Consider the following 23658-nt stretch of genomic DNA (forward strand, 5'->3'; position numbering starts at 1 on the left):
GCAACCCACTCCAATATTCTTGCATGGAGAATCCCATGGACAGAGGAGCCTGGTGGGCTATATAATCCATGGCATCACAAAGAGTCAGACTCAATTGAATGAGCACGCACAGGCCGATGATGTAAGGATATGAGAAGGTTTCAGGGAACAGCAGCACACAGTTGCATTGGCCTTTTCTGCAGCCTCCTCCTCACCTTCTTTCCCCTCAAGTGTCATGAGTATCACTTTCCATCTCCTTCCTGCAGGCACCACTGTATTTTCTGCATTTCCATCTTCTCTTTCTCCCTGACTTTTTCTTCTTATCAGTTCCTGTGACTCTGTTATTTATTTTTTTAATTTTATTGGCTGTGCTGGGTCTTTGTGGCTGCACAGGCTTTTCTCTAGTTGTGGCGGATGGGACCTCCTCTCTCGTTGAGGTGCACGGGCTTCTCATTGCAGTGGCTTCGCTTGTTGCGGAGCACAGGCTCCAGGGTGAGCGGGCTTCTGTAGTTGCGGCTCCTGGGCTCCAGAGAGACCCTTCTGCTGTGTATGTGCAGAGGACAGCCGTGTATGAATCAGGAGGCCAGCCAGTCACCAGAACTGGAAGAAATCATTTGCTGTCATCCGTAAGTCACCCCATCTATGGTATTTTTCGTAGCCAGAACAGACTAAGACTGCTATCCTTATGTAAAACAGTTGCATCTGTATAAGTGTGTGTGTGTGTGTGTGTGTGTGTGAGAGAGAGTGTGTGGAGGGTAGCGGTAGTGGGGCAGTGGGGAACCTGAGGGGCAAGTTGAGCGTGATCTTACACTTTTGGCCCTTTGCTCCCATAAAGTCTCCTCTGAAGCCTCTGGAAAGAAGGTCCTTCAGACCGTAGCGCCCCAAATGGCAAGGAGCATATTCTCTGAGATGCAGAGACCTTGCTCTATCAGAGACACATTTCTGATGTGTCAGAGGTTTTGACAGAAATACCAGACGCTCTTTAATTAAATTTGTGGACCAAACATGGCCTGACGGGGAAAGCACACTGATAAAAATCTATGTTATACCTTATATTTTACATTAGACTGTACTAGTTATGCACATTAATTATTTTTTCAAGTGAGATTTTTAAAACACAATCTACACATCTGTGTTTTTGTGTGCTTTTATCATCAGTTCAGTTCAGTCGCTCAGTCATGTCCGTCTCTTTGCGACCCCATGAATCGCAGCACGCCAGGCCTCCCTGTCAATCACCAACTCCCGGAGTTCACTCAGACTCACATCCAGCGAGTCAGTGATGCCATCCAGCCATCTCATCCTCTGTTGTCCCCTTATCCTCCTGCCCCCAATCCCTCTCAGCATCTGAGTCTTTTCCAATGAGTCAACTCTTTGCAGGAGGTGGCCAAAGTACTGGAGTTTCAGCTTCAGCATCATTCCCTCCAAAGAAATCCCAGGACTGATCTCCTTCAGAATGGACTGGTTGGATCTCCTTGCAGTCCAAGGGACTCTCAAGAGTCTTCTCCAACACCACAGTTCAAAAGCATCGATTCTTCAGTGCTCAGCCTTCTTCACAGTCCAACTCTCACATCCATACATGTTATGCTTTTATCTTATGGAGAACTAAAGCACAGACTGCTTGGCTGGGACACCAGGCAGTGTTACCCAGCCCCTTTTTCCCTCTCCAGTGTTTTTAGCATCCCCTCAATCTTTAGGCTCTGTGTCTTCTGCATGTAAATGGGAGCCAAGCTCACCCATCTTTTCCTTTGTATCCCCTTTACCCTCGGTTGCCTTCTCTTTTTCTCTCAGTCAAGCTCATTGAAACAAGAATTAATGCTTATGGTCTACAACAAGGCCCTTGCCCTTTTCCTCACAATTACTCATGACTCCTCCAGCTTCCAATTGCCCCTAGACTCCCATCTGCACTCTGCTGGAACTGCTCTTGCTAAGTTATGTGTCTCAAATCCCCTGACAACTTTTCTGTCACTATTACACTTGACTTCTATGAGAAAACTCCATCATTTGCTTCTTGACTTCTTCCTCCTTCAGAGTCCAAGCCCCTCTTTCTCCTAGTTTTCCTCAGAGCTCGTGAATCCATTCTTCTCAGCCTATGCTGGTGCTCCCTGAGGATCTGTCTTATGCCTTCAGCTTTTCTAGGCTATTTACTCCTCCTGAGCAAAACCATCCACACCCAGGGGTTCAACCCTCACCTGTGTGCCGATAGTATCCAGAGCAGCACTTTCAGCCCAGATCTGCCCCTCATGAGCTCTCAACATTCATGTCAGAATGTCTCCATTTAATAACAACCTTAAATTAAAATTATCATCTTAACTTTTAAACTCTACTCCTTTTGCTGGGTGAATATCACCATCCAGCCACCCAAGTAAGAAACCGAGATTCATCCTAGACTTGACTTACCTACGTTCAATCAATCAAATCCTCCTAGCACGGCAACCCTCTCTAACCTCTCTGCTGCTGCTGCTGCTGCTAAGTCACTTCAGTTGTGTCCGACTCTGTGCGACCCCATAGATGGAAGCCCACCAGGCTCCCCTGTCCCTGGGATTCTCCAGGCAAGAACACTGGAGTGGGTTGCCATTTCCTTCTCCAATGCGTGAAAGTGAAAAGTGAAAGGGAAGTCGCTCAGTTGTGTGCGACTCTTAGCGACCCCATGGACTGCAGCCTACCAGGCTCCTCCACCCATGGGATTTTCCAGGCAAGAGTGCTGGAGTGGGTGCCATCGCCTTCTCTGTCTAATCTCTCTACCAACTGTCATCACTGCTGCCTGGGTTTGAGTTCAGGTAGTGTTCACATATCATCTGGGCAGGTGCCTTCTGGGTTCCCTGCCCTTAGTTTCTCATAAATTATCTACAAATCACCTTCCATCCCTCCTCCAGATGATCGTCCCAGAACAGTGTCGTTCAATATGGTAGCCACTAGCCACGTAGAGCTATTTACGTTTAAATAAATTAAAACTAAATAAAACTGGAAAATCTAGCTCCTCAGTTACCCTGGCTACATTTTAAGTGCTCAGCAGTCCGTGTGGCTCATGGTGGCCCATTGAAGACTGTAGATCCAGAGTATTTGCCTCACTGCTGAAAGTTCTATTGGATAGTACTGTTCTAGAACATAACTGTGTCATATCCCCAACTTGCTTCCCAAGTGATTTCACACATACCTCAGATTAAATTCCAAAATCCTTTAGCGTGGCATGTAAGACCTTGCCCTCCAGTCCACTCTCCCTTTCATCGTCCCCTGAGCTTGAAACCTATGCTTCCATCGTATCAGGCCCCAGCCCTGTCCCCATGCTTTTGGTTATGCTGTTTCTTCCACTTGGAAGGGCTGCCTTCCTTTGTCCCTTTAAAACTCCTGTGTATGTTTCAAACTCAATTCAAGCACCAGTCTCTTGCTGAAACTTTTCCTTGATTTCTAGGCAGAGTTTAGATTTCCCTTTGTATAACTTTCCCTGGCAGCTTATACTACTATGATACTCCTTGTTTTTTTTTTTTTTTAATCTATTGATTCACTGTTGAAAGCCGAATAATGACTCCCACCCCAAGACATTCACATCCTCATCTCCAAAACTGATGGATATTGTTACCTTACATGTTAAGAGGAACTTTGCATATGATTGAATTGTAGCATTGGAGATGGGGAGATTATTATGATTATCCAGAGAGGCTTTATGATATAATCACAGAGGTCTTTATAAGAAGGGTGCAGGAGTGTTATAGTCAGAGATCTAGAGAGAAGGATATAGGATGATGGAAGCAGAGTTTTGGAGAAGGAAATGGCAACCCACTATAGTATTCTTGCCTGGAGAATCCCACGCACAGAGGAGCCTGGTGGGCTACAGTCCATAGGGTCGCACAGAGTCGGGCACGACTGAAGAGACTTAGCAGCAGCAACAAGCAGAGTTTAGAGTGATGTGAAGAGAGAGGAAGGGGCTGTAAGTCAAGGAACGCAGACCTCTGGAAGCTGGAGGAGACAAGGAAACAGGGTCTTCCTTGGAAGCCCCAGAATGCAATCTGTTGACCCACTTTAGACTTCTGACTTCTAGAGCTAGAATATAATAACTCTGTGTTGTTTCAAACCACTAAATTTGTGGTAAATTTTTACAGCTGCAGTAGTACACTAATACGTTTACTTTTTCATCTGTACATCTATGCCACATATCATTTGACATACATTTGTTAAGCACCTGCTTTGTGCCAGACCTAGCATTATATACTCAAACTCTTGCCTGGAAAATCCCATGGATGGAGGAGCCTGGTGGGCTGCAGTCCATGGGGTCACTAAGAGTCAGACACAACTGAGCGACTTCACTTTCACTTTTCACTTTCATGCATTGGAGAAGGAAATGGCAACCCACGCCAGTGTTCTTGCCTGGAGAATCCCAGGGATGGAGGGAGCTTGGTGGGCTACTGTCTATGGGGTCGCACAGAGTCGGACATGACTGAAGCGACTTAGCAGCAGCAGCAGCAGCATTATATACTAAGAATAATGAATGAGACTCAATTGTTGCTGGGGGAGATATGATGGAGGTAAGGGAGATGACAGGTGCTCTGAAAAACTTGGATTGTAAAGGTAATGAGGGGCCAGACTGTGAAGGGCTCTTCATTTTGCTGTCTAACGTTGAGGCCATTTTCTGTAGATAATGCAGAACATCATTAGTTCATGATCAGATCTTTGGCTGCCCAAGTGTGGAAGGGGATGATGCTGGAGGCAGGAAGATACATCCGGCGACTGCATTTTTCTGGGTGAGAAATGATGAAGACCTGAAGAAGGAGTGTGGGAGGACAGTAAGGAGGTAGAGCTAGTAATAATGTGTGATATTTCAGAGGTAGAAACGATGGCATTTTGTGATCAGTTAAATACTGGGCATGAAGGCAGAGTCCAAGATGACTGTGCTCTAAGATGACCCCGAGAACGGATGACTCTAAGTCAGTGCCTGGCACACTGTGGATAAGAAACAATTGTCTTGGATTGTGGCAAGAAGACAATGGAGTAGATCATCGCTGGGAGGAAAGGATGATGCCAATGAATCTGAATAGTGGAGGAAAATAAATAAAAGAATAAGTGTGTGTGTGTGTGTGTGTGCGTGTGCACAGGGCACTGGGAAAAAAGGATGTGAAACCTGTGTCCATTACCCTATATGATTTTTTACTACTTGATTAAACTTCTGCTAGAACCATGTTCAGAGAGTGAATTTAGAAAACTGTATAACCACCTTTAAGATGCCAGATTTCTCTCAATGGTAAGTTTAGCTCTGCTCTTTGGATCTGAAACAGCTTTGAGCAGGGGAGGGAGAGCAGGGGGTGTGGGTTGACCTTCAGTGCATTTGCTGTATCGTTCCGGAATGAGGGCAGTGCCTCGGGTTTCTCCCTCTGCATATCCCTCTTTGCTTGTGTCTCCATCTGAGAATGAAACGTTCCCTGGCACTGAATGGGACTACATATGTGTCCCTTGCCCAAGACCCTCTGCAGTGGCTATGTCGTGGTGAATATTTGCTATATTGAAATATACATCTATAACCTCTGCTCCTCCAAGTGACATCCTGTTTCTACAACACTGATGGGAGAATATGCACAGTTTTCCAGCAAAGATCTTGAAGCTGTTTCTCACCAACCTTGCTCTGTGGCAGACTGTCTGTGGCCATGGTACAGCAGAGTGGGGTCCATGGTGGGGGGACAGATCTCTCATTGCATTTATATTTGTACAGAACATTGTTCTAGCAGCTATGAATTGTGACTTTGCAGAGGAAAGGGGGAAAGTTTTACGGTCTAATTAGTTGGGGAAATTCCGAGTTAAACAAATGCGCTTCATTCTGCAAGACCTCTCAGAAGCTTTACTCTACCAATATTTGCTATGAATATCTGAGACAGGGGTGAAGATTTTCCTAAACATAGCTGACTCCAGAGCACTATAAACTTTCTGTGGAAAAGTGCTCCCTGCATCAGAGTTTGGAAAGAGTTGTGCTACTGAAGTAGAGTGGCCAAGGTGTTTTTAGATGCCTGGCACCCTCAGCAGGAATTTCTAAAAAAGACCTCTAGCCATTACCCATCTTCATATGGTCTTCAGTGAGCATGAAGCACTCAAGATTGACTGAAGTTGGAACAATCTCCCTATTCTGACACGTTTAGTTTGGATTGGAACTCACTTTACAGATGAGCCAGGATCTGGGTGTAAATTAGAGCCACTTCTGTCATCATTCCACATCTTATCACACTTGGGGTTTCCTTTCCTCTCCCTACACACCCCTACAAATGGCTTCTTATAATAAAAAACAATTCATGTTGGTTTCCATCTTAAAACTTGTTTTAAAAATACTTTGAAAACACTAGATACTTTTCTTTGGATATTGGAGCATAATACAATAGTATCTAGATACTGGATTGGCCAGAAAGTTTATTTGGGTTTTTCCATAAGACTATGAAACTTCCTCACCAACCCAGTATTTATGTGCTGCTTCTCTTGTTCCCATGAGAATACAAATGCAAGGTGTTTTTCAGTTTTCAGGAACTTTATTGTTTATAATCCAGATTGATCCTTAGAACAACTTGACAAGGAGGAGATGAAACCCCATTGTCTTATTCTGCTATAACAAAACTGCCCAGACCTGGTGGCTTACAAACAATAGAAACTTATTTTGCTCAAGATTCTGGAAGCTGAAAATCCAGGATCAGTGTGCCAGCATGGTTGGGTTCTAGTGAAGTTTTCTTCCAGGTTGCAGAGGGCTGACTTCTTCAGCATGTCCTCACAGGGTAGAAGGAGTGAGGGAACTTTCTGGAGGCTCTTTTATAAGGGCACTAACTCCATTCGTGAGTCCTCCACTCTTGTGACCTAATTACCTCCCAAAGCTCCACCTCCTAATGCCATCACATTGGGCATTAGATTTCCATGTATGAATTTTGCAGGGAATATAAACATTCAGCCTATAACACACATTTTATAGAAATGAAGCAAATAACATATATGGCTGCCTAGTTTATGCAGGTATTTGGCTAAGTGTTTTACATGTATGAGCTCATTTAAAGCTCCTCCCAGAGAAGGCAATGGCGCCCCACTCCAATACTCTTGCCTGGAAAATCCCATGGACAGAGGAGCCTGGTAGGCTGCAGTCTATGGGGTCACGAAGAGTCGGACATGACTGAGCAACTTCACTTTCTCTTTTCACTTTCATGCATTGGAGAAGGAAATGGCAACCCACTTCGTGTTCTTGCCTGGAGAGTCCCAGGGACAGGGGAGCCTGGTAAGTTGCCATCTATGGGGTCGCACAGAGTCGGACACGACTGAAGCGACTTAGCAGCAGCAGCAGCAGCAGCAGCAGCAGCAGCAAAGCTCCTCCCTGAAAGTGAAAGTCGCTCAGTCGTGTCCAACTCTTTGCAACCCCATGGCCTATACAGTCCATGGAATTCTCCAGGCTAGAATGCTGGAGTGGGTAGCCTTTCCCTTCTCCAGGGAAACTTCCCAACCCAGGGATCGAACCCAGGTCTCCCACATTGCAGGCAGATTCTTGTGAGCCACAAGGGAAGCCCAAGAATACTGGAGTGGGTAGCCTATCCCTTCTTCAGCAAATCTTCCTGACCCAGGAATTGAACTGGGGTCTCCTACATTGCAGGCAGATTCTTTACCAACTGAGCTATGAGGCAAGCCCTTAAAGTTTTATATTAGGATATGCTATCCTCGTGTTAGAAATGAAGAACTAGAGACTAAGAGAGAATTAACTTGCTCAGTCACATAACTTATAAAAGCAAGCCGTGGTGTTTAAACTCATGGTCGTTTAACCCCCAGGCCCACTCTCCTTCCATGATGGTACTCTTAAAGAGGAGACTGAAAACAAGGGCAACTCAAGATTTGCCCAAGTTCACACGGCAGGTTGGGGAAAGTGCTGGAATTAGGACCTGATTCACTGGACTTTTCGTCCAAGGGTCTGTCTTCTACGTGCTTTTGCCAGGTCACTGGAAAGCGTTTTCAAGAGGAATCAATGACCTGTGAAATGTCACCGACAGCAGCCATGACTGCATGAGAGCAATGGGAAGAGAAGACAAAACCAGTGGCTCCAAGTCTCCCCCTCATCCCTCAGTGGCCTCAGTGTTGTTAAGTAGAGCAGATCCTGCATCTCTAAGAATGCCACCTTAACTTCATTCTCTTTTGTCACATAAGTAAGGTGCAGTATACTTAAGGAGTTTGGGTTCTCCTTACCTCTTCTTTTCATGACCAAAAAAAAAAAAAAAATACATTAAGTCCCCTGCATACAAATCTTCAAGTTGTGAGTTTTCAAGGATGAGAACATGCACTCAAGTTGTGAGTTTTCAAGGATGAGAACATGCACTCATCAATGTCGGGCATGAGTGAAATTGCAGCTTGCCCTCCGTCTCCCATTGCTGATTCTCCTTCAGCTCTACCGTCTCCCACCTCCTCTCCTCCAGTCAGTAACTCTTCTTGCCCCGTATGTCAGCTGTTGTACTGTACTACTGTAACTTTTCAAGGTACTGTACTGTAAGGTTAAAAGTTTCCTTTAATTTTTGTGTTTGTTTTTTATGTATTATTCATGTGAAAAATATTATAAACCTATTTCAGTAAAGTCCTACATAGTTGATTGCATTAGTTGGGTACCTACGCTAATTTTGTTGGACTTATGAACAAATTAGGCTTAGGAATGAACTCTTGGAATGGAATTCACTATGTAGGGGATTTATTACAGAGCAAATTCTACCACCTGCCCTTCAGTGGTACCTACTGTTTCCACTAATCAGATGAATCCGATTCAGTCGCATCTCCCAACGTTCCCCTACGTGAAATCCCTGTGCTGGTGTCATGGGGACAGCTATGGGGCTGCACAGGCACACTCTCTCAGAGCCTGCAGTCTAAACACAGTGTGAGAGGTACTACTGAAGAGGTCCAAACTGTCAGGAAAGCAAGAGGTGAGACGCTCAGGGAGGTAAAGAAGGAGTCCTGGACATTTAGCGTGGAATGCTCACCACTGCCTCTCAGAACAATTTCTGGGATGTCCTGCTTGTAGTCACCACGTGCTTAGCTCCTCAGAGACATTTACTGGGTAGTTGCTGAAAAGCAATAACTATAGGGCAAATTTTTGTTGCCATTTTCCCAAACCCAAAGTCTTTTTGAAATTTTCCTTGAAACCAGGTTGGGACAAAAGGGGGGTTATGTTTCTGTGTCCTGGGTCTCTCCTGAGAGCTCCTTGGCCCACATGAGACACGAGTGTGAAGTGAAGGAGAAGAGGGGTCTGGTATTTATGGAGTTGCTGGTTTCCAGTCCTCCTCTTGGGAGCTGGGAGTAGCCGTGTTCATCTGCTTTCTGTTTCCCAGCTGACCCTTCCCGCTCTTGGATGCAGTGGAGGGCAGAGTCTGAGCTTGGGCCCCCTGCGGGGTTATTGCCCATGGAAATGATGTAAGAAATCATTTTGCCTTTTTTTTCCCATTCATCCAGGCTCTGCTGATTGGGCAGAAATAGAGTCGTCCAAAGGCCAAATCAAATGGATGGAGCCAACGCGAGGAGTTAAGGTAGCGGAATCTATATCCCATGTTTTGAGGGATTATTTCCTTTAGCTATTGAATCAGGATCTCGAAGTCAGGCCTTACTTCTGTGATTAACAAAACCTTTGAGGATAATGAGGGGAATATGGAAATGGATTTAAGTTTCTCAAAGAAAAAGAGCTACTTTATAAATCCAAGGCAGTTACATACAGCCTCCTGGGTTCAAAATTCCAGTGGGCTTACATTGGCCAGATTTATGTGTGCCTGTGCCCAATAATGTTCCCCCTTGCCCATTTAGGCTTCCAGATCATTAGGCTGAGAGAAGTAAGGACTTCCCTTGAGGAAATACAGAGCTGTTATTCCACTATTCCCTCCACCCCACCGTTGACTCGGGGAATCTCTGAGAATCTCTGGAAGGGACTTCAAAAGTCACGTAGTCCAGCTGCCAGTATATTCCCTTGCTAAGCAGGCAAGTGGGAATAGAAAGTAAAAGTGCAGTTAATTCTCAAGCATTTGGACGTAGATTGTCCACAGACAGAGAGTGAGAGATTTGTGTGTTTGGAGACAGTGCTTGGGGTCTCTTCGTATCTGTTCCTTCTCCAAGCTAAACAATCACAGATCATTTCACTGGTCCTTAGAGGACTGCTTTCAAACTTCTGAAATCGCATAAATTGAAGCCATTTTCATCTAACTAGGTTGATGCTGCCTTCATTTCCATTCCAGAAACTTTTGGCTATTCCCCATTCAGAAGGGACTGACTGCATTTGAAATAGGATGACAGAGGAATTACTCTCACTGAGATTACCCTTCAGCTACATCCCAGAACTGAGAGACTCTGCTAACTGCTACTGCCATAATGACTAGCAATCACGGCACAATCACGGAAATGAATTAAATTATTAATTTCAATAGCACCCCATGGTGCATTTATAAATTCCACCATCTGGGGAACATAAATATGGAGGTCCACATTCTAAACTTGGAGGCATGGTGCTTAGTGCCAAGGGCTGTATCTTTGAAGGCAGTAAAGATTTTTCAAGATACTATATGTGGAGCAGCAAGCTGTGCATTTGAGAGAAGGATCTGTCCCTGGGTCTCTATTAGCTTTACTATTTATTTAAGGATCTCTTCTCCTTTATTTTTTAACCAGTTCATATCGATAGATGCAATATATAAAAATCTTGGTTTAGGAAAAGTACACGATGGGAAATAAAGTCAAACTCTTATTTGAACTATTTATTTATTCTCTCCCTTTTCTCTTTATCCCATTTCTTCCTCCCAGAGTCTCTTCTCGTACTGACTTGCTTCACTTATGTAAATCTCTGATTAATAAGTTCTTTCTACCGAGATAGCTATTCTTGGGTTTTGAATGGGTTCAAAAATCTCTCTAAAACTTTAAGAGCATTGTTCCTGAAGCAGAGAGGATAGAGGTCCTGGAGGAGTGTGTACCTACTCGAATCAAAGAGATTTAACTTTCTTTCCTTATGTGGAACCATTTGGCCAGATGTTGGGGTTCCCTGAGCCTTCTCTGTTTGCCATCTGTCTTGTCCCCAAGGGCTGGTGAGAGAGGGACACTTCTTTTTTTTTTTTTTTTCTTTTTTTTTTTTTTTAAATTTTATTTTATTTTTAAACTTTACATAATTGTATTAGTTTTGACAAATATCAAAATGAATCCACCCCAGGTATACATGTGTTCCCCATCCTGAACCCTCCTCCCTCCTCCCTCCCCATACCATCCCTCTGGGTCGTCCCAGTGCACTAGCCCCAAGCATCCAGTATCGTGGATCGAACCTGGACTGGCAACTCGTTTCTTACATGATATTTTACATGTTACAATGTCATTCTCCCAAATCTTCCCACCCTCTCCCTCTCCCACAGAGTCCATAAGACTGTTCTATACATCAGTGTCTCTTTTGCTGTCTGAACCATTTGGCCAGATGTTGGGGTTCCCTGAGCCTTCTCTGTTTGCCATCTGTCTTGTCCCCAAGGGCTGGTGAGAGAGGGACACTTCTAAAGACCGTATGTAAATGACTTCTATGGAGCCCTACAGGGGCTCCCTAGGCTACCTTCTTCCCACTATAGATCACCAATGTAAAGCCAAGCAACAGCCCAGGCCCCTGCCATCGTGTACTACAATGTCCTAATATCCAAAACAGCTAGATTTCTAGCCAATGAGTTCCCTTAAGACCCACAAGAAAAGTACACAGCTTCCTGCAGGATAAATGCTTCTAAAGCATCCAGGGTGTTGTGTAGCTCTTGACTTCCTTGTTCTCTGTATCCAGGGCTTTAATGCAATTTGTGTGTTGACTGGCTGATGATGAAGATGACTGTTGAGCACTCCTTCTAGAACTTCTACATATGCACATCTAATCATACAGAGCTTAGTCACCTCTGCAGGCCAGTGTGATTTCTAATTGAGACTGAGGGAAAACTCCAAAGGTCACCTCATCCCCTTTGCTGCCACCAACAATTGGTGATGCTCACTGGCCATTCAATGAACCAACTTTCATATATAAGGTTAAATGAACATATTGTGGGAGGGGCAATTTTTAGCAACTGTGTTTTAGGTTGATTCCTTTCAATTCTCTGTAGAGCCAAACATCAGGGTAACTTGAGATCTGGTGATCTATAACTTTGGAAAGAGGTGGATTGTACCTGAATAGAATTTCACTTCTTCATTGTTTTAGATGTCATTCTCATAACTTAGTGAAATCAGCTTATCATTAGCCATTTGACAACAAGAGAATAAACAGAACCTGCAATCGTGATAGATTAAATGAAACTTCTGATTTTCATGGCAAAGTCCTTGCCAATAGCTTCTGTTTCTGTCCCTGGATGGTAAACATAAGCATTCATCAAATTTGAGGAGCTGGACCTCTAGGGACTCCCATATCCTGCGTTTATTAATGACAATGAAGGACCCAAAATCAGCGATTTATGCAATTTAGCCACGGCTATCCCCAACCTCTGTGGGAGTTAGTAGACTGGAATAATTACAGACTAAATAGTGATGATAAGGAGGAAATGTACTGTAGTTGGAGTTAGTGGGCTGAGAAAACAAATGTTTCCGGTCTCAGGAGAATCTGCTTGCTGTTATAAAGGAGAAAAGTAGAAGCAAAGAGACCTTGTCCTGATCTGTACGAGTTCAGTAGCTGGGAAAGGCCACATAAAGTTATCATAAAAAGCAAGAGGTGATAAACACAAAAGACCCTTTAGCATCCTGCCCCCCCCACTAGCCTGCCTCCCAGCAGCGGGAAGACAAGCAGTCGGCACACTGGTTTTGAGATGAAAATCGGGAATTGTCACTGTTTTGCCCCCAGAGCCAACGCTAGTAAGACTGGAGGAACCAGTGTGACTTTGCCTGTATTTGCTTCTGACGCAAACACCAGAGAAAACTCAGACAAAGAAGTGAGAAACTTCCTATTCTGAGTTGAGGAGTTCCGCATGAGCCTGTCACAGCATCCGTTCTGGGTAATCACAAGGCTTCTTTTCTCTTTGGGTATCAGAATAGCTCACCCTAAGCCACCAGCCGCTCTACATTAATGACTGAATCCCTCTGAGGCCCAGGTCAAGTGGCCTGCCCAAGGCCATGACGGAGGACCCAGGTAGACCACGAGCTCAGCAAGCATGGCTTCCTGCCAGAAACAATGCCTCTCCCCTACAGTCTCCTTGAGTCTCACTCCCTGGATAGACGTGCTGTCTGACACTGCCCTGCAGTGAACAAAGGAACAAAGGGAAAGAAAAAAAACCCCAGCATTTCTTTCTAAGATGAAAGCATATGGTACCATCAAGGGAGGTGGGTGGGAAGAAGGATTCTTGGGAAGATTCAACAGTATGTTAGTTATACCTCAAGGGCAAATAGTATGAGAGAAGAAGATGTTTTCTTTGTTGGGCACAATAGCCCTTCAGCCCAGCAAGGGAGAGTGCCCGCCTGAGTGAGGACCAGCTCTAAACTGACTCAGCACTTCTGCTCAAGTATCTTCACTTAGCCAGGTGACACTCTTCCAGGTGAGTTTTTCCTTATAGTAAGATCTGATGGCCAATTTAACTGGCCATGGAAAAGAGAAACAATACAGTTCTATAGAGAATTATGTAAGGAAATCTAAATAAAATCCAGAACATTCACACATTGATCCATTCATGCATAAGTCAGCAGCATCAAAACAAGACTCATCTGGCTTCCCATACCCTCCCTTCTTCCATTCAGATGCTTGTCGAGTTTTTCATGAGGGTAACCTAATGAGGGGAGAAGGGGATGGCACCCCACTCCAGTACTTTTGCCTGGAAAATCCCACAGATGGAGGAGCCTGGTAGGCTGCAGTCCATGGGGTCTCGAAGAGTTGGACATGACTGAGCAACTTAGGAGCAGCAGCAGCAACCTAATGAGGAGATCTGGAAAAGGCTGCTTTTTGCTGGAGGTTCTCTCTGGCTGCCACAGACCCCACCCAGCTGCCCTCAGGCTCAGGGAGCAAGGTCCCCTCCCTGAACACCTGTATAACCCATTCATGAACCTGTGAGGAAGCCCTGATCTTCTTTTCCCAAGTATGCTCCTAGGGAGGCTCTCTGAAAGGAGAGGGACCCAGGTGTACTCATACTTCTGAATATCTGACTGCAAGCCTGTCTCTAATGCTCCTTTAGGGCTGTCTTCAAAGCTCCCAAGAAATTAATCATAAGAGGCTTCTACTCTAGACAATTCAGTTACATGTGGATTCCTCGGGGACTTGCCTGACATTATTGGCTATTACTGGGTGTCACTGGATGTTGCTGGGAATCACTGGATAACCTATGTGATTATCAGGTGACTCTCTAGTCCAAAGCCGGGGACCCCTCCCTCTCTCTGGGAACCATGACTTCTGCTGCTGCTGCTGCTGGTACTGCTAAGTTGCTCCAGTTGTGTCCGACTCTTTGCGACCCTATAGATGGCAGCCCACCAGGCTTCCCCATTCCTGGGATTCTCCAGGCAAGAACACTGGAGTGGGTTGCCATTTCCTTCTCCAAAGTGTGAAAGTGAAAAGTGAAAGTGAAGCCGCTCAGTTGTGTCCGACTCTTCACGACCCCATGGACTGCAGCCTACCAGGCTCCTCCGTCCATGGGATTTTCTAGGCAAGAGTACTAAGTGGCTTGCCATTGCCTTCTCTGACTTCTAGCCCCATGAAACCTAAAGTGGTGGAGATGGAGAACCCAGATTTCTCAAGTGGGCCACTGGGAGTGATGGTGAGCAGGGCCACTTCGCCTTCCGCTTCTTGGTCCCCAACAACAACATATGATGGTTGTTGATTAAAGACGTATGTCTTATCCCGTAGGATGGCACCTGATTCTTGCAGGTTTCATCTCTAAACTAGCACTTTCACTGTGTCCTCAAAAAACCATTTCATTGCTTGATCAGGTCTATAGATTCTGTGTGTGATGATATTTAATAGAACCAATGTGTATGCCCACTGCCATACCTCCTCTTCTGTAAAGTGGGTCCCAAAGTCAGAGGTAACATTCAGTGGATTTTAAGTGGATAATAAGTGACATATTACATGAATGTTGGTAGATTAAACATTTGCAGTCAACTGGTAAAAGCCTTGCAAATAGGATATATGTTGATTTCAGTCAAGAATTGCCATATCCAGGGTGAAAGGGATCCCCTTTGATCAATTTACCACCAAGTGGCTGGTTGATCTCCTTGAGGGATGGGTTCAGCCTTGGTCTTTGTGCGTCAGATTAAACATTTGGCAGTGGCAATAACTAAGTTGGCTTTGGTGAGTAGGTACCCCAGTATGCCCTCTATCTCTGTCACAGTGGCTATTTTATTCATGAGCCCATCACACCAGGATTAGAGTGGGTAATGATGGAGGCTGGCTGATATCAACTGGCTCAGTTATTATGAATAGTTGGTTGTTTAGTTGTCTATTTATTCCATGGTGTTTACTCTCTTACGGGCATTAACATGAAAAGATTTTCATGTTTCACACCCACTCTTAATAGATCCATCAACATGCTCCTTTCTCAGATTTTTGTTTGTTTGTTTCTGATATTGCAAACATCTTGGTGTTACATCCCTGTCCAGCCAAGCCATTCTCTGTTACTCAGGAGTCTAGAAAATTCTTACTTTGGCTGACTTCTCTTTCCATACGCAATTTATGATCAGATATACCACCTAAAGCTTTGCCCATTAGTAGGATCTCCCCTCATTTCTGCAGGCCACCACTTCATGTGACTGCAGCTCATTAGGAGTCCATTTTCAACTTGTACTCTGACACCAAGCCATCCATAAATCAAGCTTGGCTCTTTCCTGCCTTCATCAGGTAGTTATAAGGGGCCTCCCATCTGGTCAGAGACGTTAGCTAAGGTTAAGTACAACAGTGGTGGATGACACGGGCTTCTGTAGTTTTCACCTTCTGGCCCTGCCCATGCCTGATCCTGGATGTCCTATTTCTGTCTTGCAACTGATGGCTTTTGTGCCTGACCAACTTTGTGATTTGGTGGGTCTGATAGACCCTGCATAATGGGGAGCTCTGGCTGCATGATCCCTTAGTATCATAATCAGATGATCCATCTCTACCAGGGTCCAGCAGCTTGCAAGGAGTCCTCTTTCAAATTGTGTGTAGTTCTCTGTCATGGACGGCATGCCCTTGCTCCAAAAGCTTAGAGTTCTATATTATGATTCTCCTGTGGGTTTGCCATACATTCTGCACAACATCCTTTTTGAGCATAAGATCCTCTGGGTCAACTAGATTAAGCGGCAGGCTGCTCGTACACACTCTGAACCTGCTGCATGTCCTTCCCTCTGAGCCCCGCTCACAGCTGGCAGCCTTCCTGTCACTTGTGTATTCTCAAGTTAGGAATGTGCTCTCTCCCCAAAACCCAAAGACTCCTATCACGCATGATGCTTTCTTCTTGGTTGTGAGATGTATAAGATATAGTAGTATCTTTAAGGGGTGGGATGTCCTGGAATGCCCCTGATTGTTTGGTATTGACAGAAGGCTTTATATTTCATCCTCTCGAGATCTCTCTCACTAGCTAGTTTTTCTCTTTCTCCTCTCCCTCCTTTAGCTAGTATTCTCATCCTTGCTCCCTGTCTCTACCTATCAGTAGGTTGATCTTTCTTCCCACAAAGTCTCCAATGTCCTTGCTATTCAGTGGATGTTCATCAAGTAGATGAGCACGACACTGTGGACATAATGAACATACATATTCTGTAGACTGCTTAGGGGGTCCTGGTCTTTTCAGACTCTACTGAGAGGGTGGGAAGTATGCATCAATTGAGGCAAGACTATAAATGTATATTGCTGTCAGTTCCATTTGAATTGCTTCTAATTCTCCTTGTTGATAGAAACAGAAATGAGTTAATTCATTATTAGGTCAATGCCCTTCTACCATGCACCCAAAGCTGTGTTTTCACCCAGAAGAGCTAATTAAGATCATTAAGCAAGGTGTTAATATGCTCTAGAAAGATATTACTTCTAGTGTAATGGTTCCAACTGGGGCTATGACTTGGTGAAGTTTTGAGGATCATCCAACCTGATCCCTCTGTTTTTTGTAGAAATCACACTGGAGAATTAAGTGAGGGTGGGATAGAGACCCCCACCTCATGTATGCTTTAGGTTTTAGGGGTGGCTTTACTCTTTGCCATTCCCACATAGAAAACCGTATCATCTGTCATTGACTGTCTTGGTTGGGGGCCTTCCCCATGGCAATAGCTCCTACTCTATAGTCCAAGGAGCACCTGTATGGGGGTTCTCCCAACTGCCAAGTGTGTCCCTTCCAATTATACAATCAGCAGTCAAGGAAATGACCACAGGGTGGATCCATTGGCCCAGCAGACCTACTGTGAGCCAAGCCTGGCTGGAGCTCCATTTATTACCTGGTCTCCATATGCTCCCATTCTAACAGGGGCCACGATGACCCCAACATATCAATATCACCACTTTGGGCCCCCAAGTATTAATATCACCACAGACTTTCTGTCCAGCAGTCCTTAAATATCTGGGTATTTCCCTTTCTCCAGTGTGTGGTTACTTGAATCATGATGGTAGTTACATTTAGGGAAGGGCTGGGGAATAATTTTTGTCAACCTTTGCCATGGTGTTTTAGGGTCCTTCTCATAGGTCCTGGCCTCTCCTTCAGGCAATGGGCTCAGATCTAGAAACTGGGCAAGGAGTCGTACTTCTATTGAGGCAACTGTGCTCAATCTCTTGATTGTTCATCCTTGATTCCCTTGTCTATAAACTCAGCAACACCCTTCTGACTGCTTGTACAGTGTGGGAAGCCTGGGAACCCTGTGCTCTACTAGTTAGCTCACAGCTCTCTGTCCTGGTTGCCTTCCTGACTTGCATGCTCATTATTATTAGACCCTCCTCTCTTCTAATCATTATATATGACCAGCTGACTTTGATTCACTAGCATCCCCATTGCTAACAGGGAGTGCAGTTTAAAACAGTAATTCCCGTCATGTCCTCTGGTCAGCACTGATTTCTCAGTGATGCGGGTGCCCCTCGCATTCATGTATTCCACATGGTTCTGGTGGCCCTCAGGTGGGCAGGCCCTTCTAAGTTGTCCTGAGTTGGATCAAGAGGGGCCAGACACTTATGCTCCTATCACGGTCACTGTGCAGACTGCCCCTGGGAAGGAAGGGGCCCAGCCCTGAGAAAGACAGCTCTGTTCCACTTTGGGCAATTCTAGAAAGAACAGACAATTGGGGCAGTCAGCTGCTAGTGCTCCAAGCATCTTGGGAATAAGCCCTTTGTTGCTAAAGAGGGGGTCTGGGGGGTACGTCCCAGCCTTCACCATACCTAGGAGAGCTACTCGAATGTTCCCAGCTCTCTGAACCTTTTGTCCCTTTGTCCACCATCTGCCACCACTGTCTGGGATTTCTACTTCACAAATTTGCAGGAAAATTTAGATCAAAATATTTCTAAAAACATTCAGATATTTGCAAATTGGCAAAGATTAATTAGCCAAGAAATTGCTTGATTCTTCCACTTTAACTCTTAAATTATATGATGTCTATCACATAAAGCATTCATGAACTATAGCTTAGATATGTATGTTTTAGAGATTATAGGCTTGAATCAACAAACCAAAGAACTTCACAACAAATATAGGCAGATTCTCACTTGAAAAGTGCTCAGGGCCCCGTGTAACTCTGGTCCTATAGGCCAGTATGCATCCCTTCTGCCTGCTCTCTGAAAGCAGGAAGCTAAAGGAGGACCTGGGCTGCCCTGGGGCTCCAAACAAGGGTGCAAAGGTGAATCTAGGTGTCCAGGAATAGGGGCCCAGAGTTAACGAGGTGAGAATATGCTTCCGACCTGCTGAAGCCTCAGTATCGGGACACAGTCACTCTGCTCAGACCAGGGGATGGTGTCGGAGTGTAGGTGACAGGAGGTGCCCACGGACACGTGGCGGGTGACATTGCAGAGAGGCTCGAGAGGTCTGGGCAGGAATGGAAGGACCGTGGGTTCAAAGGCTGAACACCCAGGTCTGTGCTCAGTCCACAGGCAGCGTGACTTCTAGAATTGCCAGGCATTTTCATGAGGCTGGTGTCTAAGTTGAGACTGGACTTTCAGCAGATGTTTATTTCACAGCGTGTCTTCTGGGTGAATTTTCTACGGATTTTCAGTTTCTCCCCCAGCAAGTGTCAATTCTTCTGCTTGCCAAGTTTCGCTCCCTTCTAGACAACCACTCACTCCTCAACCTCAAATTATTTTCACTGCTCAACACCCTATTCTCTCACTGGCTGACTTCCTGCTAACACAACTCCCTCTTGGTACTTCAAGGCCCTTGCTCACTCTTTTTCTATTCTTTCCTTTACTCTATCCAATTTCCACCCTTCCTTTAAGCTCCCTCTAAAAATTTACCTTCTGTGTGAAAATTGTTTGACTTTCCCCAGAGATTCCTCTTTCTCTTCTCTGCAATCCTATGGTAGCTAGAGGCACATCAATGGAAGCTGAATAAAGTACCTATTGTTTAATAATGCTTGCAGAGTGTTTCATGTATATTAACTCTTCTCACCCTAAACATAAGGGCTTCTTACAGAAAGAGTCCAAATCTTCCTGCATTTTTGGTAGGCACACACAGTTCTTGGTGAACGCTGGCTGATGCAGCTATTCTTTCCTTATCCTTCAGCTAGAATCATCAAAGCTAGTAGCGCAGCCCCATATACACCCTAGGGCTGAGGATATAGCAAAGTCCACACTTATCACTCCTTCTGCCCAATCCAGAAGAGTTATATGCATCAAAAACCATATCAACCTTTAGGCAAGATCCTGAGTTGTCATGTATTCCATCAGATTGTTTCAATTTGGAAATTTTTACTTTCTGTTTTGCACAGTGGTCTGACTATGCTACCAATGTACTTCACTTACGAAGACTGTTGGCTCCTGCTTTGTTCTCAGCCTCTTTGTCTCATGTCAAGTGTTCTTAAGCCCACTAATTGATCGCGATGTTATGGAGGGTCGAAGAGAGCCAGGCTACTGAAGAGTCAGGTCACTACTCAGAGGGGAAACTGAGGCATGAACCCAGTAACACAGGCAAGGCCAGTATTGTAGGAAGTGCCTCAGTGAGCACTTTGATTCTTGGGATGCTTGCCAAGACTTCAGATAACCTGAAAGTTGTTATCTTTCTGGAAAGATAAAGCCTGGAAAGGCTGAGATGCTGAAACACTGATACTTTCTTCTCTAGTGAGGCAGTCAGGATGTCCTGGAGAAAGTAACAACCTCAAACTGTCAATGGCTTAAAATAGCACAGGTTGATTTCTTGCTTACCTGCCAGCTAGAGATGGAGGTATAGGGTCAGGAGTAGGTCTGCTCCACAGAGACATCACTCAGGATCACAGGCTGACAAGATGCTATCGATTCTGGTGCTGGTGTCTCACCAGGAGGCTCCGGTTTGCCTCTGTGTTTGCTGCCTTGAGTACAAGCAGTTCAGTATTTTGGACTCTTGTGCTCATATTTCATTGGTCCAAATTACTCATGTGGACACACTAACTTCAAAGAGTAGGGCTATGTCATCTTCTTTATACCTGGAAGGAGAGGAGAATGAGATGTTGGGACACTAGCAAAGCCTGTCAGACAGAGTCAGAATTGACTCAAACTGGGTTTTCTATGGCTACATAGGTAGACCTCATTTTATTGTGCTTTATATTATTGCACTTTGCAGACTGTGTTTTTTGCAAATGGAAATTTGTGTAAGATTTGGTAGTTGCAGGTGGTAAAAAACCTGCCTGCCAATGTAGGAGATGCAAGAGAGGTGGGTTCAATCCCTGGAGTAGGAAATGGCAACCCACCCAGTAATCTTGCCTGGAAAATCCCATGGACAGAGGAGCCTGGCGGGCTATACAGTCCATGGGGTCGCAAAGAGTCAGATACAACTGAGCATGCACACACACGTACATAAATTTGTGGCAACCCTGCATCAAGCAAGTCTATTGGCACCGTTTTTCCAATAGCATTTGCTCACTTCTTATTTCTATGTAACATTTATGCAATTATCCCAGTATTTCAAACTTTTTCATGTTATGAGATTTGTTATGGTGACTGTGATCAGTGATCCATGATGTTACTACAGTAATTGTTGGGAACACCATTAATCACTCCCATATAAGACAACTAACTTAACTGCTAATTGTTATATATGTTCTGACTGGTCCACCAACCAGCCATCCCATCTCTCTCCCTCTCCTCAGGCCTTTCTATTCCCTAAGACTCAGCAGTATTGAAATGAAGCCAGTTAATAACCCTACAATGGCCTCTAAGTGTTCAAACAAAAGAAAGGGTCATATGTCTCTTATCTTAAATAAAAATCTAAAAATAAGATTAAACTTAGTGAGGAAGGCATGTCCAAAGCCAGGATAAACTGAAAGCAAGTCCTGTTTTGCCAATCAGCCAAGTTGGGTGTGCAAAGGAAAAGTTCTTAAAGGAAATTTAAAATGCTACTTCAGTGAACACACCAATGATAAGAAAGCAAAACAGCCTTATTATATGGAGGAAGTTTTAGTGGTGTTGATAGAAGGTCCAGTCAGCCACAACATTTGCTTATAAAGCTTAATCCAGAGCAAGGCTCTAATTCTCTTCAGTTCTACAAAGTTGAGAGAGGTGAGGGAGCTGCAGAAGGAAAATTTGAAGTTAGGAGAAGTTGGTTCATGAGGTTTCAGGAAAGCTGCCATTTCCAGAAAGTGCTAAGTGAAGCAGCAAGTGCTGATATAGAAGGCCCAATGAGTTATCCAGAAGAGCTAACAAAGATCATTAAGCAATTGATGGCTACCAATTTTTCTGTGTCTTCTTTTGGAAGAAGACTCCACCTAGGACTTCCGTAGTTACAGAGGAGAAGTCAATGCTTGGCTTCAAAAAGCCCAACTGATACTCTTGTCTGGGGCTATTGTAGCTGGTGACTTGAAGTCATTGTTCATTTCCCATTCTGAAATTCTGGGGCCCTTAAGAATTATGCTAATCTACTCTGCCTATGCTCTATAAGTGGAACAACAAAGTCTAGATGACAGCACATCTGTTTACAGCATGGTTTAATGGAAAGTTTAAGCCCACTCTTGAGACCCATCGCTCAGAAAAAACGATGGATGTCTGATGGAGACATACTCTGCAAATGCTATAGAAAAATCCAAACAGATTTTTTGGCCAACCACCCCAAACTTCATCAACCACCATCCTGATCAGTCAGCAGCCATCAACATGGAGGTAAGACCCTCCACCAGCAAAAAGATTGATTTGCTACAGGCTCAGATGACAGTTAGCAATTAGGTATTTTAAATTAAGGTATGTACATTGCTTTTTAGACATAATGCTATTGCATGCTTCATAGACCACAGTATATGTAAGTATAATTTTTATATGCACTGGGAAATTTAAAAATTGGTGTGACTTATTTTATTGCAATATTTGCTTTATTGTGGTGGTCTGGAACTGAGCTCACAGTATCTTTGAGATACACTTTATGTCATTGCATGAGCTTGGTAGGAAATGAGTTGTTGTCTGGTACTAGGAAGAATAGAATAGTAGGAAGAGCTAGCAGTCAAATCCATAGGATCAAAAAGTCTTCTCTAAAGTAAAATACATTCTGAAATATAAGCACAATTTAGAGTCTAGAACTATAATTCATCTTTGAGTGGGTCAACTCTAGTTTCTGGACATACATCTTCTAATTCATTAAGTAATGCCACCCTTGTATATGAGAACAATATAAAGCTAAACCAACTACCATCAGAATTGGCTCTTTTTTTTTCTTCCAGTAAAGAAGATGTGTTTCTACAATGAATTATCATGCCCTTTCTCCTTGTTCTTATTATGAAAATCACACCATGTATGAGCTGATTGTCTCTGCCTGGAGTTGTGGCCCATTACTATAAAAAAAAGCCCTATAACTGGTCAGGGAATTGAGCCGTCTTCTTTGATTTTATTATCATCATGCCTTGACTGACCTACTCAGTCATTGCATTCCAGGAGATTATAGGAGTAACTTTAGTTTTCAAAAAATGAAATACAACTAATTAGATATAACTCAACTTAAATTCTAAAAAATTCCTAAATAATTATATGCGCACATAAACTCATATACAGAGACACAAATCTTACAAATTCACTACCTTTCAGAACAAGGAAGTTGTAATTAACAGTTTAAGAACCACTTTGAAGAACCTCTATGATGCCATAGAGTAACAAGACTCATTTCAACTGAAAAATCAACTGTGTAAATATCTCTGCCATAGATCCCTCAGTGGACACTCAAAAGAAGTGTTCTGTTTATAGGCAGGGCTTCGAATGTGAAGATTAACAGTGGGGAAGGGTTTCAAAGTGAGGAATAAGAATGGGGGATTACAATTACAGATGATTTAAGTTGGTTTAGACTTGAGAATCTTTGTAAGAAGGTGCACCCTGTATACTCCAGCATGTCCGTCGTTAAGGTGTTGGTCCTAAAACTTTTGTCACCTCTCAGACTGGAAACCACACTGACAGCAATTCTTGTTAGATTGAGCCATGCAAGGTTGGAAGAAGCTTAGAAATTGCTTATGGATGTCCATGCTGTGGTTATTTGCCTGGAGAAGCACTCCCTTCTTAACAACCAGCTGTCGTAGGCTTTTCTTGGCTCCAGGTGAAGAGGTGACTTCCCTCTTTGGTTCAGTGTTCATAATTGGGCTTTCTGTTAGCAGAGGTGGTGAGAAAACAATGCTAATGAGGTCGAGGGTTCAATGCCCACGTGGGTCAGT

The 23658-nt window shown here is 44.2% G+C and overlaps 1 pseudogene; it reads left to right on the top strand.

The window, feature by feature from the left end:
* Nucleotides 1-549: 549 nt before the first annotated feature.
* The window catches only part of LOC100139281 (charged multivesicular body protein 3-like), a 36120-nt pseudogene continuing 13011 nt past the window's right edge, over nt 550-23658 (top strand).

This window comes from Bos taurus, chromosome 16 (assembly GCF_002263795.3).
Source record: "Bos taurus isolate L1 Dominette 01449 registration number 42190680 breed Hereford chromosome 16, ARS-UCD2.0, whole genome shotgun sequence".
NCBI lineage: Eukaryota > Metazoa > Chordata > Mammalia > Artiodactyla > Bovidae > Bos > Bos taurus.